Source organism: Cryptomeria japonica, chromosome 2 (assembly GCF_030272615.1).
Source record: "Cryptomeria japonica chromosome 2, Sugi_1.0, whole genome shotgun sequence".
NCBI lineage: Eukaryota > Viridiplantae > Streptophyta > Pinopsida > Cupressales > Cupressaceae > Cryptomeria > Cryptomeria japonica.
In genome coordinates this window covers 545,164,751-545,182,836 of record NC_081406.1, presented here as the reverse complement: position 1 = coordinate 545,182,836, position 18,086 = coordinate 545,164,751, and the positions used below count along the sequence as shown (strand labels likewise).

The following is an 18,086-nucleotide window of genomic DNA, read 5'->3' as shown; positions in this document are numbered from 1 at the left end:
CATTAATGATTTGTTGAGGTTTTGTAACTGCTCGATTGGATTTTGTCGCCCAAAAGCAACAATTCATCATAAATGTGTGGATTCACATGCAACGGTGGAAGAGGGAAACGACCTAGAAAATCATTAATACAACATGTTCTTTTCGACCTCCATTCTAACAGATCTCCTAGGACTTTCCTTGGTAATTGTCGTGGGAGTTAGGCTGTTTTTTGGTGGTTAATCTTGTGACAAGTCTCACCCATCTATGGGGACTATTTTTGGTCATTGTCTTCAACAAAGGGAAAGGTATTTTGTATTTTGATGATTTGGGTTTTTGCCCAAAATGTGTAATGAACATTTTTAATTTCTAAAAAAAGAGCATAACTAGCAGATATGACATTGTTTGAGTGTCTCCAAAGTATTTAGTGCAGTTTTTGGATGTTCTTGATTAGTTAGTCAGCTAGAATATTGTAAAATTATTCCAATGGTTTTGTAATCTATTGTAATGTCTCTTTTTAGTTAAAAACCCTTATTTTTGCCCTAAATCACAATTTCCATGTAAAACAATAAATGCAATAGGATGTGTACTTGATTGAGATCCTACAATAGGATAGGAAACCATTGAAATGTATATAATTAATAATATAAATCTTCTCAAAAAGATAATTAAGCATATTTTCTCTATACTTGGGTTAGGAACATTAACTTTGCCATAGTTTTTGTCCAATTCCTTATGGGAACTCAACCATAAGAAAGTGGGAGTAAGGAGGAACAATAAGGTGTCTGAGAGACCCTCTACCCTAGGCACAAGAGTGGAGTGAGAACCAGAGCCCCCTTGGCCTCATTGGACCATTGGTCAACTACCATGAGGTCGTCTACCTAGTGAGGTATCCTATCACCGTTCTCCTTCATCACTTCCATCCTTATCCTTTTCTTGTGGTTAGAATTCCCTTAATTCAATAATCAACCATGATAGAGTTGGAAAGATACAATAGGGTGTCTTGAACGTCCTTCCCCTCTAAGTGCAAGAGTGGTGGACTCTATCTACACCCCCTTGGCCTCATGGGACCATCGGTCAACTACCATGAGGTGGCGTACCTAGAGGAGGACCCCATCACCATTCTCCCTCCTTGTACTCCCTTATATTACTATCATGGCAGTTTGCTCAATATATATAATTGTCCATCATTGATTGTTTCTTATGCCAAATATAATATGAATTGCATATACCATTCACAATTATGTAATTATACATAAATTCTTATTGTATTGTTTATTACCAAGACTGATTTGCCCAATATCATTAGCCACAAGGTATTGTATAATCTTAATAGACATTCGATCTGCAATTATATTTTGTTATGCTATAATGTCATGAATAGGAAGATCATACCAGATCTGCATTAACTGATAATATGGTTGTAAATGCTGGCTGGCCCTTTTTATTTCCAATTTCTCACAGTTCGCCTAATGTAGCAGTCTGTTATATATATGTCTTGGTGGTCTGCTGTTCTTGATCCCTTCAGCTCGCTGATTACTGAAGAGGCTTCTCCTTTCTCTAAAAGTTGTTATTTATGTTTCTCCTGTGATTCAATAATCTCTGCCGTGTATGCTTCTTCTTTTCCTTTCCTTTATATCTTTCCATGTGAGGAAGAGGTCACACCTCTTCATTATGGATGCCCTTTGGCAAGAGACACACCCTTTCACCATTAGCACCCTTTGAAAGAGTGCAACTCTTCATTACTTGTGCCCTTTGAAAGGGACACAACCTTTCACAATCAGATCTGCACTTCTTCTTTAAATCAGATCTGCACTTCCGATTCCCAAAATCATCCCCCCCTCAAATGAGGTTCTCTTCTCCCTTTTATATCTCATGTTTGCGGGAGTCACAACTTTTTATTTTATGTCTTTTGACCATTCATTAAGTTAACTAAATTTTAATTATATTTAATTTATATTCCTTTATATGTTATCTTTAATTTTTAATATTTTAGTTTTATTATTATTATTTATTATTAAATTCTATTTCAAAGTGGGGACATTACATCTATCTTCTCAAGAAAAATAAGGAAATGTGCAAGTTTGTTTCTGGTTTACTAAGTAGACTCGTAAAGTTTTACAGCTTATGTTATTTGTTCATTTGCATGTATAGAACTTAGTTTATGTATGCATTTGGATAAGTTTGGTCTTTGAGTATATCTTCATTGGGATACTATGTCTTCAATGACATATCCCACTTGGTTCCAGCCATTAGATGTTTTGCACGATTCCTAGACTCTATTGCTCAGATGGAATAGGTATTTGTCGACATGAACTAAATCTTCTACATCCCAACACATCTCTAAAAAGCCAAAATAAAACATCATTTAATATTGGGCTGTAATTAGTTTTGTTCCCTTCCATGTCTAAATGTGTACCACAACATAAGGGATTATCATAAAACACATTCATAGACATTGATGTGGCAGCTTATTTTCTTTAATAGTCCTTGACCCTTAGTATTGCAAACTAGCATATTGACACAAAGTGACAAGTGAAATAGGGGTGAACTATGCAATAGGTATTGTTTTTCTCAAGGTAGGTGTTTAGTTTTTGGGGTGAAGTCTATTCTTATGCAGAATTTAGTAGTAACATTAATACTATTCATCATAGTTGAACTACTCGCAACTTGGCTCGACTAGCCAAGCCCCTGGGAAAAAAACTTAGGGAAAACAAGGGAAAAACTCAGAAAAAAACTCGGCAACTTAAAAACACGCTTAAACTTAGTAAAAAATGCATTTTTTTTGCAAAATTTAATGAGAAGATGCATCCAATGAGTCAATAAATGATAACACAAAAGAAACAAGCTGATTCTAGATATATTTAAATGCAAACTGTCTACAAAATCGCATCCTCACGAGGAATGCTGATGGCTGGAAGCCTGGAAGCAAAATAGTAAATTACTAAATAGTTTTTGTAAAAACAAAAGTAAATACATCATTACAAATTACAATTACAACTTCCTCTTCCCAGCTCTAGCAAAAACATGCGGAGAGGTAGAACTAGAGGGTCTAGAGACTCTAGACTGTCTAGTTGTATAAGTCTGCTGTGGGACTGGGCGTGACGGTGCCTCGTCGCTCGGTATGGTTGATTGAGACTCATCCTCCATCTTGGATGAAGCTATGTCTCCACCTGCCTCTGGCACTGGCAATGAATCCTCATCCTCATCCTCATCCTCCTCCTCCTCAATGTCATCCAGCCTGAAACCAAATCCACCCCCCTCCTCCATAGCCTGCCTCTCCAAATCAGTGATGTCAATATCGGAAAACAATGGAGGCTGCTCCTGTGATGTCCAATCACTATAAGGATCTATATCATCCAAGTCAATTGGACCACCGTCTAGTTCCTCTACCTTCCTTATGCGCAATCGAAGATTATATTGCACATAGACAAGGTCATTGAGCCGTTTCTGCGCTAACTTGCTCCTCTTCTTCGTGTGGATTGCTTCAAACAAGCTCCAATTGCGCTCACAATTGGATGAACTGGAAGGCTGACATAAGACTCTGAGGGCAAATTTTTTGAAATGTGGGGTGTTTCCACCCCAATTTTGCCACCAAGCATCTGCAAAATAAATAAAATGGAAAAGTTAAAAAAGCAAAGATAAAAGAGAAAACATAATTTATCAATCATTTTAGTCTTTAGATCCCAAAATCCAAATGGCAAATGTTATACCTGGGGTTTGAGTGGTTCTTCCTCTCCTAGCCAGCTCCGAAGAGAATAGCTTACCCCTTCCTCCGTCATAATTTTGGAGCTCACTCACAATGAGGTCTCTCTCCTCAACATCAGGTACCATCCTCTCAATGTATGTACTGAGGCCCTCCATGACTTCTCCATTCGAATTTGAGTAAGAACCCCCGAACCTAAAACGAGGGTTGAGGAAGTACCCTGCTGCATGAATGGGTTGGTGGAGCTGATTGTTCCACCTCCTATCAACAATTTCCCAAATGGGATCAAATTTGAGCCTATCCCCCTTGTAGTAATTTTTGATAGACTCCTTGGCCCTATCCATGGCCTCATAAAGATATCCCATTGGGGTTTTATCCCCATCCACCAAGCGAAGAACTCGAACGAAGGGCTCTGACACCTACAATTGAAAAATACAAATTACGAAAAGATTAAAATTCAAATAATGAAGTTACAAATTAGTAATGAGAGACTTGAATCAAGAATAACTAAAATTTAAAAATTAATGTTTTGAAGTAACAACCTTCACAATCTCTGCAGCCCTTTGTGCAATTGGCTGTCGAAGACTATGCATGCGACAACCTCTCCTTCAGGCTTCTTTGAATAAGGCGAGTTAAGCCATTCTCCACTCACAAACATTTGTTTCAAAGAAGTCAATGTAGAAAGAAGGCTTTGCAACATCAAGAAAATCGTTGCAAACCTTGTGACACCAGCTCTCACCAAATCTTTCCCTTGGGTGTGCTGTCTCATCAAATTTAGGACCCAAGGGTGATTGTAAATATATTTGGTGATCCTCCTTGCATCTTCCACAACTGGAGTCACCCACTCAAGTTTTCCTATGTCCTCCAAAAGAAGGTCAAGGACATGTGCTGCACAAGGTTTCCAAAAAAGAGTGGGGTGCCTCTCTTGGAAGATTCTTCTTGCAAAAGAAGAATTTATTCTTAAGAAATATGCAACCAAGTAAAACAAAGCCACAACAAATGAAATAATTGCTAATGCCTAAAGGTGATAATTCAAAAGGATTCTACCTGCTGACACATATGCTGCTTTATTATCTGTGATGATTTGCACCACATTCTCTACCCCCACCTCCATGACGATATGCTCCAACATTCCAGCCAATGTTTCTGCATTTTTCACCTTGCTGGAGGCATCAACAGATTTCAAGAACACTACATTGTCCTTCAAAGCGACCAAAAAATTGATGATGGTGCGGTTCTTGCCATCTGTCGACCCATCAGAAAGAATGGTGCAGCCATAATTTGCCCATTCAATTTTTTGATCCTCCATCACTTCTCTTGCCCTAGCAATTGCATTTGTGAGCAACCTGTAAGTGCAAAGTGAAATTAGGTCTTAGTACATAATTTTGATTTAATAAACAAGAAATCTGAAATATAATTAAAAAAAAAATCAAGTGGACTATGTAGTAATTTACTAACCTCCCACTCAAATCCTTGCGAGAAGGGGCCTTGCACCCCTTTCCTGAAACTGTCATAGCAGTCACCAAATTCAGCCAATAAGCATTCTTCGCCACATTGAATGCAATGTTGTTGAAGTACCAAAAATCAGCTACTGCAATATCAGTTTTCTCATGTACCTCCTTATTCCATCCAGTGGCCTCTAATGATGGTTGTGCTCCAGGTGTGTTCCTGGGCACAAAAAAATCACCTATGGACCATGATCGTGGTGATGGAAGTGGAACGGTGCCAGGTACTCTACTAGAGGAAGCAGAAGCAATGGGCGAGGTGATGGTGGGTTTGCGGATACGTGGGCCACGCCGAGAGCCCACTATGCCCTCAAGTGCTTCTTGTTCCTCTTCAAGTTCAACAAACACCTTGAGATTCAGCTATGGCTGATCTCATGGCTAGCTTTGCCCTCTCCCTTTGCAATTTCTTCTCTTCCCCAACTGCAAGTAGGGCATTTATTTGTCTTTTTATTTCTTCATTGGTCCCAGGGCATGCTCTAGCATCATGCCTATCTATTCCTGCAAGGTGGTATTTGAGGCGTTTGATGCCTCCATGAAGTATTTACTCACACTTTATGCATATAACTGACCCAGGATCGGGTCCCTCAGGCATACCTCCATGCCCCATCTCTAGCACCTCTAGGACGGGTGCCTATATATCCAGATGGGTATGGATCTAGTGGCCATTGCTCCCTTGCCATGATTAATGCTTACTTAACCTACACATACAAAGTGAAAAAAAAATTAACATTTTAGTTAAACAATTTAGCACTAAGCAAACTATGTACATTAGTTTAAATAAATTTAGACATCATTCAAAGTTTTTTTTAAAAAAAAAGTAGGGTTTGAATTTTTTTTTGAAAACTAGATTCTTCAAAAAAGTTGTGAAAATTCAACAAAACTTGTCAAATCTAGTGTTAAATCTTGTGCAAATAACTTAGAAATGATTTAGACTACCTAAGAATCATTTCTAATCAATCTAAATGCAACAAAAAATAAACAAATTGTTTTAAAAAAGCATAGAAAAAAATGCAAAAACTTATCTGGGAATCTGATTGTCCCTTCAAATCCCCTTCAAATCCACTTGGAATCACTCAAAAATCACTCCAAATCACCTTGCAAGTCCTTCCAAGTGAACTTCCCCCTTCTCAGCCCAAAACCCAATCAAAAAACAAAAAACGAATGCAGTTTTTGCCGTTTTCGGCTAATGTAGAAACGCGGGCGAGTTTTTGTTAAAAACTCGCCAATTTTTTGGCAAAAACTCGCCAAAAACTTGGTGAGTTTTTGCCAAAACTTGTTGAGTTTTCTTGGTGAGTAGAAGTCGTAACTACTGGCCAGGCCGAAAAATTCGGCGAGTTTTTGTCAGTTGCCGAGTTTTCGGCGAGTGTGTCATCTAATCATATAGACTGCAATATGTATGACAATCATACTTAATTTCATATACATTCATAGTACAACAAGATATTGACATATTTACAATCCCAAGCTCTTAATCAGTTCTAATTCGTTTTCTTTAGGAGGGGTGTGATGCCGTTAGCGAGAGGTGGAGTAAAACCATCTCATGATAGATGAGCCCCAAGGGTGAAAGAACTCATGATCCTGAAACCTGGGCTGCAGGCCCCAAGGGTGAATGGATCGAGGTTCTAGTAATCTGGGCTGCATTAGGGAGATAGTATCATTGTGCCCTAGACCAGCAAGTCTCCTATCCAGGATTAGAAATTAGAAGGGGATTAAGATTAGGCCTGAATATGCATAATGCCTAAGTGTAATATGAGCAACCCTAGTCATTAATTTGTAATTACTGTAACATGGTATGTTTCCCTTTGGGAATTGACAGCCTTTAAATAGGGGACATTACAGGCTTACTCACTAGGTATACCACCTCATATGGATGATGGAAGGCAACATGAGGCCAAGAGGGGTGGTATATCTGCTCTTGTGCCTAGGGTAGAGGATTGGTTTGGGCATCCTATAATACAAGGAGGGAGAATGACTATTGGATCCCTCACTAGGTACACCACCTCATATGGATGGTGGAAAGCCACATGAGGCCAAGAGGGATGGCATATCTGTTCTTGGGCCTAGGGTGGGGGATTGTTTCAGGCACCCTATTGTAGTTTCTCCTCCAAACTCTACATTGATTGATTGTTGGGATGGATTTGCAAGAGTCTCAATCATAAGAGGGAGAATAAGGGTGGCTTGATGAGGGAGAACAGCTATAGGATACCTCTCTAGGTACACCACCTATATGAATGGCCGAAGGCCACATGAGGCCAAGAGGGATGACATATCCGCTCTTGGGCCTAGGGTAGAGGATCGCTTCGAGCACCCCATCATGTCTCCTTATCTTAGCTCCGTCATGATTCAAACCAAACAATAAATTAGATAGGTTATATTACTAAGATAATTATGAATATATGATCTTTCACCATAGTAATGGTTGATCTTATAAATTGTATCTTCAATATTTGTCTAACATGATTGCAAGATCTCAACAAGGATCTATCTTGCCTTACATCCTTTGGGTAAAATTTATATCTCTAACTATATTATGTTCTTTGTTTTATTGAATTTGTGATCCTAGGGCAAAATATAGAGTAGTCCAAAAAGGGAACATTACAGAAAAACAATGATTAAAGCAAACACATCATTGCCAATGGAAACTCATTATGACATGAATACAGTAAAAATGTGTACTTACTAAAGGGAAGAAAACAAGATAGCTAGACAAAACCATTTATAGGTTAGGAACAATATTGACCCTCCTTTTGAGTAGGGAGTTCAAGTGCAATACCATATTTCCTCGAAACTTTTTCAAAATTTGTGTGGTGACCCAAGATCTAGGATGATATAGAAGATCATGTGGAGGAAACTTGAGAAAATAATTGTCAATGGTCCGAGTCTACGATTTAAGAGTTTTCTATCTTGTTGAAATTTATTCTCATTTGTTGGATATACTTTGCTTCCTTTTGAATATAGCTTGTCAAATCTTGCTGTTGTAGTACATCTTTAGGATTGATGACAACCTCAAACTCTGTTTTGTCATTATTTTTTTCATAGCCTGCCCCATCTTTTTTGGTATACTCTTCTAGCACAAACTCATTGACAACTGATGTATGGATGAATACATCCCTTGGTTCTTCATTGATATACACAACTACTATTGAGGATGAGGACGAGTCAAACCTCACGAGAAGATCCACAATGTTCTTCAACATCAACCCACTCTCATGATGTTGCATGAAATGTTTGGCATGGAATGATTCATACCTATCTTTGATCCAAAGAGAAGATATGGAGGCAAGTTATTTATAAGAAGAGAAGCATTAGCCTCTGGTAGTAAACTACCCATTGCAACTAAGGTATCTCATCATTAAAGCAAACAAAAGTTGGTTGACTTGTGGTTGAAACCACCTTAAAGAGAAAAAATCTTGGTCATTTGGCAAGGTAGTTAGATGTTGAAGAAAGATATTAATCTCTTGTATGAGACTCTCCATTCCTTCAACATACACCACATAAATAGTTTGAGTGGGATGACCTCCCTTAGTTTTGTCCTGTGCAACTTCTTTGAACAATCCTTCTAAAGTAGAAAATAAGTTATTTGATGCACCATCAACAATGGTGCAATTGATGTTTCCTTGTCTAGTAGAAAGGATTGGAATACAACTTCTATCTATCGATGTTTGTGAAGTGTTGTGCTGTTACAAGAGCATTTGACATACTTGTGTAGTTACTTCTATGTCAAACACAAAAGGTTGTTCTTCTTTGATAAAAAATCCTTATCTTTCTTGTAGAACTTGAGCAAATCTTGTGAGATAGACATAAACTACAAGTCATCTCGATGATCTATTGATGTAGGTGCAAAGACGGGGATGCTGTAAATATGAATCCAATGGTTGTTCTATCCATGTGTTTTCCTCCCGTCGTTTTCTCTTATCTTCTTCATGCTTTTTCTTAGTTTTTCAATTCCACAAATGCGTAGTCATTGAATCTTGGCTGCACAAATTACTTTTTATTTTATCACATAGGTTTATATTGAAAATATTTTCTCATGAATTCGCTATTGAGCTCATCTAGAAGATGTTTAAGGTTGCTTGAAACAATTTGATGATTTGTCCCGTAAGAGGTCATGAGTTGCAACATACAATTTATCTCCAAACCATTCCTGACATCATGTCTTTTTGTTTGATGAAAATTTAGAAAAAAATCATGTTATCTTGAGGTGCCTTTAAAGCAAGTCTAACAAGTGGAGCACATGCCCTAAGTCTATTATCCTTTGTAAAAGAACTAGAATTATTGTGATGATGTCCTTGGTAATGCTGAGCTAGACCATTTTGCTCAAGTTGTGTCTTCAATTTTTTGATATCATTCACCATCCTTTACAAGAGAGGATCAGCCGAAGTTTGAGTCATGGGGCTGATTGAGCCTTTTCTAGTTCTCTTACTAGTATTCATGTTATCTTTTGACTCAGCTCCTTGTTCCTGAGATTCTTCAAGTTCATTAGTTGGACTAGATTTGATCTAGAAGGAAAATTCTAATGGGAGTGCATTAATAAAACAACTTGGAAGGATCTCAAGAGAAGGCTTTAAAGTAGCATGGATTTTGTGGACAAGATGATTGAATCGTGCAACAAATTCTCTCATTGGCTCATTTTTATTCTTCTTTGTATTTGACATTTAGGCAAAAGAATATGACCATCCTCAACCCATTGTTTGCATAGGATCTTTGTCCAACATAGGGAATATTTCAATGGGCTCAAGAATTGTTGCTGATGAACATGCTTGAAGGTGGAGGATGAAGCACTTGAAAGACAAAATTAGTGAGATCTACTTTCCTTTGTGATTTGGTATACACCTGATCTGTTAGTTTGGCATAGTTTCTATAGGGGGTGATAAGACTTTCTTATTGCAACATCAACTTGGATATTGCACCCAATGGTGGGTGCCAAAAACTGTTAGCGTTTTAATTGTCTCTTTCTAAACAATTGAAACTAGAGCAATTTGTGAGTTAAAACCAATGATCGTGTACTTGGACTTGGAGAGTACTTGGCAAGCCCAATTTTTTTGACTCGGTGAAAACTTGGCAAAAACTTGACAACTTAAAAAGTACTAAAATTTCTTATGAAGTTTTTTGCAAAATTCAATTACAAAACGTATCAAATAAGTGTAAAAACCATGAGAAGTGTTTTCTATTGAATTTGATTGTTGAATACATATGGATTATAAAATGGCATGATGATACGGAGCTGGATAGTGGAACTAGATATAATAGCTAGCTGCTAACTAATAACTACTATGAATTTATGATGATTGTGTCTGAAAATCATCATCATAAATTTCATATCTAGGCAATTTAGACGTTACAAGTTTTTACATCTTCCTCTTCCCCATCTTAGAGAATTAATGGGAGGTAGAGGGTACGGTCCTCACACTCGATTCTAGCTCCCTGTTTGGTGTAGAAGATTGTTCCTATGGCTCCACCATGCTGTTAGGTAGCAGTGGCTCCTCCTCCACGATATCAGTGTCATCCAATCCAATCTGCCCTGCTTCTGCTGCAGCCAAATCCTCCGTAGTTTGCCTTTTGAAATCAGCAATCTCATCCTCTATGAACAAGGAGGCCTCATCATACTGCACCGTACAATCAATATAGGGATCAATGCCATGCAAATCAATGAGGTTGTCTGGCTGGTCCGACACCTTTCTTGTGTGAAGCTAAAGGTTATATTGCACAAAAACAAGATCATTGAGGTGTTGTTGAGTCAACTTATTATGCTTCTTCATATGAATGGCGTCAAACAAACTCCATTTGTGCTCATAGCCAAAAGCACTACAAGGTTGAGACAAAATTCATAGGGCTAGACTTTTCAAATTTGGGGTATTTCCACCCCACTCTTCCCACCAAGAACTTGCAAATGAGATATTCAAATTTTTGTAAATAAACATTATTCTATAATAATTGGATCTCATAACTTGCAAGATATAATAAGGCTTCAGTTTTTCTTACTTGGTGTTTGGATCTCTCTTCCTCTTATACATAATTTAGAATAAAACAATGACCCCCTAGCTGCCTTATAATTCAGCAACTCTAAAAGGATGGGGTCTCTCATTGCAATTGTAGGTGTCATCCTCTCTATACATGTGGACGGGCCTTCCATAACCTTCCCATTAGCATCCGTGAAGCTATTAGAGAAGAACTTGGGGTTGAGAAAGTACCTCGTTGCATGAATGGGTTGGTGGAGTTGATTGTTCCATCTCTGATCAATGATCTCCCAAATAGGAGCAAATCTATTTGCATCCCCCATGTTATAGTGTTGGATGGCCTCCTTGGCCCTATCCCTTGCCTCATAAAGATATCCAATTGCATTTAACTCTCCATTAACCAAGTTCAAGATCCTCATCAAAGACTTAGTCACCTACAAAGTTCAAAGTAGAACCAAATTTAAATTACAACTTACAATGAAACAAAATACTTTTAAAGTTTAAATTTAAAAATAAAGGATTCAATTTGAAAATTAAATTAAGTTGAAGTTACCTTGACAATCTCTACCCTCTAATACTGTAATTGCAAATTGACCATAAAAAATTATTTTTACAATCCGTTCTCCATTAGCCTTCTTTGAGTAAGTTGAGTCTACCCATAGTTGACTCACAAACATCTGTTTCAAGGGAGTCATTAAATTAGTAATGCTTTGCAACGTTAGAAAATTAGTTGGAAACCTTGTAGCTCCTGATTGCACAAGTTCTTTCTTCTTGGTGTGCTCTCTCATCAATTGAGGAACTCATGGGTGATTATATATATGATTTGTTATATTTCTTGCTTGTACAATTGGTTTCACTCAATCAATTTTGCCCATGTCCTCCAAAAGAAGGTCAAGGCAATGAGCTGCACAAGGGGTCCAAAAAGTGTTGGATGTGTCTCTTGAAGTGATCTTCCAGCTGCTACATATGCCGCTGCATTGTTAGTATCAACTTGGACAACATTTTCTATGCCCACCTCTAAAACAGCCTCCAACATCAATCACAAATTTCCCTTCAAAACAAGGTCTAGGGAATGAGCTGCACAAGGGGTCCAAAAAGTGTTGGATGCCTCTCTTGAAGCGATCTTCCAACTGCTATATATGCCGCTGCATTGTCAGTATCAAATTGGACAACATTTTCTATGCCCACCTCTAAAACCACCTCCTCCAACATCAAGCTCAAATTTTCTACATTCTTTATTATGTTGGAGGCATCAATAATACCATCACACTATTTGAAACCACTATGAAATTGATAAGAGTGTGTTTTCTTCCATTTGTCCAACCATCTGAAAGAATTGAGCATTTTGACTTTTTCCATTGCTTCTTTTTATCTTCTACAATTTCTTTTGCATATACAATAGCATTTTTGAGCAACGTACCACTAAAATCTCTTGGATGGGGGAGCTTGAACCCATTCCCTGCAAGTGTCAATTCTGTCACCAAACTCTCCCAATATGGGCTTCTTGCCACATTGAAGGTTGTTATAATATCAAAATCTTGCACTAGCCTTCTTTGCTTCCTTGTGCACCTCCCTATTCCACCCAGAAGCTTCCAATGAAGGCTGTGATTCTGGTTCATTTCTAGGCACACAGAAATTGAATTTGCTTGAAGTGGAGGAGGAAGAAGGGCCACATACATGTGGGTTGTGACTAGAGCCAACAATGTGTTGCACATCCCCCTAAGTTGTTGTTGACAAATTAGAAGCAACAACTTCTTGTATGGTTGCTTGTTGCTTTGCCCTCTCCAATTTCTTTTCATCTAGTGCTGCAAAGAGGGCTAGCATCTCCCATTTTACCTCTTCAGGGGCTAATTGACATGGTTTGTCATCATGAAAAGGAATGCTTGCAAGATGGTATTTGAGATGATTGATGCCTTCACTATGCTTATTCGTGCACTAGGTACAAATAATAGTCCCTGGTATATACATATATATGTATATGTGTATGTGTGTATGTGTATACATACATATGTGTATGTATGTATACATACATATACATGTAGGTATACATATACATATACATATATATGTGTATACATATGTATATATATACATATATATACATATGTATATATACATATATACATGTGGACTGTGACTGGATCCAATAATGTGTTGCACATCCCCCTAAGTTGTTGACAAATTAGAAGCAACAACTTCTTGTATGGTTGCTTCAAAGAGGGCAGGCATCTCTCGTTTTACCCCTTCAGGGGCTAATTGACATGGCTTGCTATCATGACAAGGAATGCTTGCAAGATGGTATTTGAGATGATTGATACCTCCACTATGCTTATTCATGCACTAGGTACAAATAATAGTCCCTGGTATTGGTCGCATTATGCCATGTTTCTAAGTGGGGTAATGGCTACCAGGGGGTTTCCTTCCAATAGGTTGAATTGCACTTGCAGAGTTCGAAGCAAATGCAGATCTGGATGCTATTATGATTATAAATCAACCTACAACATTGACATCAACGAAAAAATAACATAAGCATTGAGCTAAAACTGTAAATAATTTTCACTACATTTATTATATTTATGAACAATTTATAAATATAATAAATAAAATATGAATTTCTAGCTTATAAAACTTTCCATAATAAATATTAAAATTATATTTGAATCTTATATATCTTAATAATCAATATAACAATATATCTTTTAATCAGTATATACACTATTATAATTTATATACATTTAAATTTTTAAACAATATTAAATAAAATATATATAAATCTAAAATTTAAAACAATATTCAATTGAAATATTGAAATATTTTAACATTGTAACATTTAAATTTTAAAGAATATTGAAATATATTATATACAATCGATCCATTGAAAAATTTATTTGTTTTTGGTTTTGAAAAAAATTTATATTGCAACGATTATGGAGAATCAAAGATTAATAAAAAAATCATGGACTGGAGATTATTGGTGATGCTGTTTGAAACAAAAAAAAAATATGAAATTAAAATATCAGAATTTTTTTTTTCACTTGGAATCATTGCTGTTGTAGTTGTTTGTTGCTAAGAGCTGAGTGTGTTTTTCTTTTGTGCAACTATGGTTTTTAGAGGACAAAAGCGGCAAAAAATCATGCATTTATTGTGTTGGAATCACATTTTCCTCACATTTGGGCCACGCACGGGTTGCAAACGAGTTTTTTGCGAGTTTTAGGCAAGTTATAGGCGAGTTTTTGTAGGTTCCAAGCCCAAGTAATCTCGTGAGTTGCTCACTGGGTTAAAAAACCCACGAGTACACAGATAGTCAGCGATGAGTATGTAAACCATGGGTAAAACTTGTTGATGTGTTTTTATGCACTATGCAACACAAAATAAATTACCAAAGGTACTCTATCCTCTCTTGATCAAAATCTCTTGGGATGCTAAATTATGTGATCAACCAAGACAACTCCAAGGTTTGTATTGTCAGGTCTTGACGTGTAGATAGCTCAATGGTTGATGTGATTGTTGGTAATCCAAGGGGGACTTACGTTGAACATAAATGTTGCTGGAACATGAAGACTTAACTTGGAAAACAAATAGCAAAAAGGAATTAATGGTTGAGAAACTAATCTAATCCTAAGAATGTAGGATTTGGTTGTTGATTAGGTGCGACCAAACCAAGCTTTGTTTCGCCATCAAGGAACAACTACACAAAATTGGTGCAATCTCCTAAGGATAAACAAATGGTTTTCATGTCACCAATGCACACCAACCACACGAACAATGAGCATGAAGTAATAGAAGTTAAGCTTTCACACAAATTCAGTTGACTATGCATTGCAATTTGCAATCAACAAATTACTAGTAGTATGAACATTAGGTACACCATTCATCAACAATGATATCTTCCATTCATCTAATCAACTTTAAAGTAAATGAGAAGTAGAGATCATGGAACATGTTGAATTAACATAGAGAATTCTCCGTAACTTCAACGAAAACAAAATGTCGCTTGCAATAAGATCTTGGCAACAATCTTTGCCTTCTCCTCCTATTCTAACTTCTACTTTAACTTCTAATTCTTGATTGTTGTCTATTCTTCCACTATTACTAACTATTCTCTGTTTTTCTCCTATTAACCCTTTACAAATGAGAGATTTGAGCCTTTTATAGTGCTCTCAATACAATTCAATGGCTCAGATTGATTCAAAATCAATGGCCAAGATTCAACAATAAAACCCTAATTAGGGTTTGTAACAACGACTCCCTTTTGGCCAATGAGAAAATTACATTTAGGTCCACTATCGAACGTGAACCAATAGAAAATGAGGTTAGGTATTTCGAAGTTTGTGCCTCCATGGGTGAGTCAGTTGCATTGTATTTGGACATCTTGTCTTGGAACCCTCCAGTTGTTTGATTGATGATTGGGATGCCACCTCAACTTGCATTGTAGACTTGATACCTCATCATATGCATATGTAGTTGAGCAATATTTCTTAATACTCAGCATCCCCAAGCTTGGTGTGATGATGATGGGAAGCATCATCATGGTTAATCAAACTCTTTACCCTTGCTTGCCTATCTTACCTTGATCAGCCTGACTTCCTCGTGTCGCCATGATGCAATAAAGCTTGGAATGCATTTTGCTCCTCATGTTGTAATGCTAGCATTGAATGTCATATTGTTGTAGAACTTACCTTCATGTGGTGGTTGCATCCTTGCTTTAGTCCATCCTGATGTTGTTCACCTCCCTCTTGACCCTTGATGTTGATCCTTGATAACTTGAAGTCCTAATAATAGGGATGATATGATGAAGCCTTAAATGTGATTAACTCTTCACAATGCTGACTTCAGTATGCTGATCACCCTGCTGCAATTGCCTAGCTGAAACTGTGACGTTTGTCATCTTGCTTGTATGACTGTTGTTCTTGAGATGTAGCCCCGTTTGACTACATGTTGCTATCTGTGTGATGAAGTCCTCATGTACATGAATTCTTGCTTCACATCTTCATGCTGTGATGTTCTTAATGTTATCTATAGTTTACTCCTTCATCTCTTCCTTAGTCACTTGCAAAACAAACAAAGATTCAATTAAACACACTTTGTATATCTGATATTCTACTTTGAGTATTCTGACTTCTGATTTTTATGTCTGATTGTGTGATGTTCAAGGCCTGATAAGACTCTGATTAGGGTCTGGTTTTTGAATTTTGCTTCTGATTTGAAATGTTCCCTTGCTGGTATTAACTTCATCACTGTTGTGATTGCTGTTGCTATTGCTTGTATTGTCAAACAACTCTTTTCCCCTCATAGTCTGCTTCTTATCTTGATGTGAAATCCTTGGATATTGATCAATTTGCGGGTGTAATTTGCTCAATGTTTCATGTTTCACCTTAAGTCCCCACATGTCTTCTTGATTCCAATGCCTTAATAGACCCTATTTCTCCTTTCATACGCCTTGTGTGTTGGATCTTTTAACCTTTAGGTCAATTCCTATGAGTCCATATGTTTCATTTTTCAGCCTTCATGTCTTATTTTAGTCTGACCTTATGTTTAGTCCTCTTTATGCTTCATCCTTAAGGTGTGCACATTACATGCTGAGTCCCCACATGCTTTCTTGTTAGGTCTGGCTTTAACTTTACATGTTTAATTTAGATTAGGACCTCAATTGTAATGTCCCCACTTTTAAATAGAATTTAATGGTAAAAAAGAATAATACAAATAAAATGCAAAAGAAAAAATTAAATAAAAATAAAAATATAAAATAATATAATTAAATATAATAAAAATTTAATTAAATTAATGAATCTTCAAAAGACATGGAATGAAAAGTTGTGACTCCCTCAAACATGAGATATAAAAGGGAGAAGAGAAACTTATTTGAGAGGGGGATGATTTGGGAATCATAAATGCAGATCTGATTTAAATAAGAAGTGCAGATTTGATTGCGAAAGGTTGTGTCCCTTTTAAAGGGCAGAAATAATGTTTCAAAGGGTGCTAATGGTGAAAGGATGCGTCTCTGTCCAAAGGGCATACATGATGAAGAGGTGTGACCTCTCCCTCACATTGAGAGATATAAAGGAAGAGAATCAAAAGCCTCCAGTGACATCACCATGGACCAGATCAGATCAGAACTGTTATTAAGTTACAGACAGTAACATCCTTGCTTTTGGTGCTATGCATGGGGATGTGCTTAATATGTATGCTTAATATATGCAGCCTGATAATATTCTTATGCAGAATTTAGTTGTAATATTAAAATATAGACTGCAATATTAATGAGTTATATTTAATTTTATATACATTCATAATAATTGAAAGACAAATATATTCATAATGTAAGTACTTAATCAATTCTAATTCTATTCCCCAAGGGAAACGGGTGTTGTTAAGGAGAGGTAGAGTAAATCCACTCCAAGATAAAAGGGCCCCAAGGATGAAAGAACTGTTAAAATAATATTAATATCTTCTATAATGGTCATCTTCTATTTTTACCAGTCATCTTAGTTGTCGACTTATTTAGCTATTTAGCTTTTTAGTCAACTTATTTAGCTTGTTAAGTTAGCTTTTTATTATTTGGCCTTTTAAGGTATATTTAGCTTATTTGATTTCATTTTAATGACTAGCTCTATTTATAGAACATCATCTTGTAACCTCTATATATACGTGTGTATATCGTTCAATGTAATTATCTGATTATTGAATCATTCATTCAATTTATTTTTCATGGTATCAGAGCATGAAAATTTTCGAAGTTTTTATTGAAGAGATTTTCTTAGAACTCTTTTTTAAAAAAAAAAAACAGTAGGTTCTTTTTCTCTTCCTGGGCGGATTTTTTTTTTGCAGGTTGAAAATTTTCCTAGGGTTTCTGCAATTTTCGACTAGGGTTTTGACCCTTCAGTTCAAGTCAAAATTTTATTCTGCTTGTAGATTCTCGGTGGGTTTTAGCAGACCTCAAT

The 18,086-nt window shown here is 36.7% G+C and overlaps 1 protein-coding gene across 1 annotated transcript in view; it reads left to right on the top strand.

The window, feature by feature from the left end:
* Positions 1–18,086, top strand: part of LOC131052340 (protein FIP1) — a 327,777-nt gene that overhangs the window by 114,031 nt on the left and 195,660 nt on the right. The gene's annotated exons all lie outside the window — the stretch shown is intronic.